At 42.8% G+C, this 1,517-nt stretch overlaps 1 non-coding gene across 1 annotated transcript; it reads left to right on the forward strand.

Annotated features, from left to right (window-relative positions):
* The first annotated feature begins 1,010 nt into the window (after positions 1–1,010).
* LOC148852804 (small nucleolar RNA R71) lies at positions 1,011–1,117 on the forward strand. Its single transcript, XR_016100092.1, has one exon. It is a non-coding gene; the product is annotated as a small nucleolar RNA R71 (small nucleolar RNA).
* Positions 1,118–1,517: the final 400 nt, after the last annotated feature.

Below are 1,517 nucleotides of genomic sequence, written 5' to 3' on the forward strand. Positions count from 1 at the left end.
ACCCTAGCCTCGGGCTCACTCCCCCACACTTAAGATGAACATTGTCCTCAATGTTTGTAGTGTTAGGCAGTAACAATAAAACTAGCAAGAGCATCATCAAGTAATAGGAGGTATTTAGAGGACTTCCCTGAAGATCATTCTTAAATTCTGCAATATGTTGTCGGTGGAAAACTTCTTCTGCTAGAAATCACTTGCAAACTAGAAGAGGAGATCAGTATCTTTATTCAATTAAATTCTAAGAAAAACTAACTAAACTTAAATGCTATGAAAAATAAAAACAAAAAGCAAGTAAGACAGTTTATGACTAAGTATCTGAATTGGGAATTCTCCCAACAGCCTCTTGTTCCCTTGGGTTTACCATGGTGTTACTAGGTAAGGTACCCGGAGCCCTTTCTGAAATCATCTGTGCCAGCTGCCCAACCTGAGTTTCCAAGTTCCTTATCGATGTTTCGTTTTTCTGAAATCTATTTTCCGCACTAGCTATGAACTTGGTCATCAGCTCCTCCAAGTTAGATTTCGGTTCCGGCTGATAGAAGTTTTGGTGGAAAGGCTTAGGTGCATGCTGATTCAGGTGGCCTCTCCATCCGGGGTTATGGGCATGATGGTACTGATTTCCTGGCTGTCTTGTAAAGTTTCCAACAAAGTCTACTTGTTCTGTGGACTGAAAAGTCTGACTGCCAACTTGGAATTCAGTGCTATCATGGCCTCCCCCACACTTATCATACTGTATATGCATAGCTGCCATCTGCATCTCATCAAATTTTTTGCTAAGTGCTCCTATTTGTGCAGAGAGAGCTGTGTATGTATCCACATTATGAAGGCCATGCTGCTTTCTAACTGGTGTCCTTTCTGAATGCCATTGGTAGTTATTGGCTGCCATCTCCTCGATGAGTGCATTGGCAACCTCGGGAGTCTTATTGTTTATGGAGCCCCCAGCTGTTGCATCTAAGATGGTCTTGTTTGAATCGGTCAGACCATTATAAAATGTTTGCACCTGCAGCCAAATCGGAAGGCCATGGTGAGGAACCCTCCTTAGTAGCTCCTTGTAACGTTCCCAGGACTCATAGAGAGATTCCCCCTCTTGCTGGAAAAAAGTAGTGATGTCATTCCTCATTTTAGCAGTTTTAGAAGGGGGAAAATATTTAGAGAGAAAACGGCTGGCCATTTCGTCCCATGTGGCTATAGATCCTGCCGGTAATGAGTTCAACCAAGCTTTGGCTTTATCCTTCAAAGAAAATGGGAATAACCTCAGCCGGATGGCATCATCACTTACCCCATTGTGTTTGAAGGTGTCACAGATTTCCAAGAAGTTAGCAATATGGGCATTTGGATCCTCATGGGCCATACCACAAAACTGAACCGTATTTTGTATCATTTGGATTATGGCCGGTTTAATTTCGAAGTTATTGGCAGCAATAGTTGGCCTGATAATGCTGGAGACAGTCCCGGTGAGGGTAGGCTTGGCATAATCCATCATAGTTCTTTGTTCAGCCATTTCTTGTGCTTCTTGTCTGACT

The sequence above is a fragment of the Nelumbo lutea genome, chromosome 5, assembly GCF_056320005.1.
Source record: "Nelumbo lutea isolate HS-2025 chromosome 5, American lotus-T2T, whole genome shotgun sequence".
In the NCBI taxonomy this organism is placed as follows: domain Eukaryota; kingdom Viridiplantae; phylum Streptophyta; class Magnoliopsida; order Proteales; family Nelumbonaceae; genus Nelumbo; species Nelumbo lutea.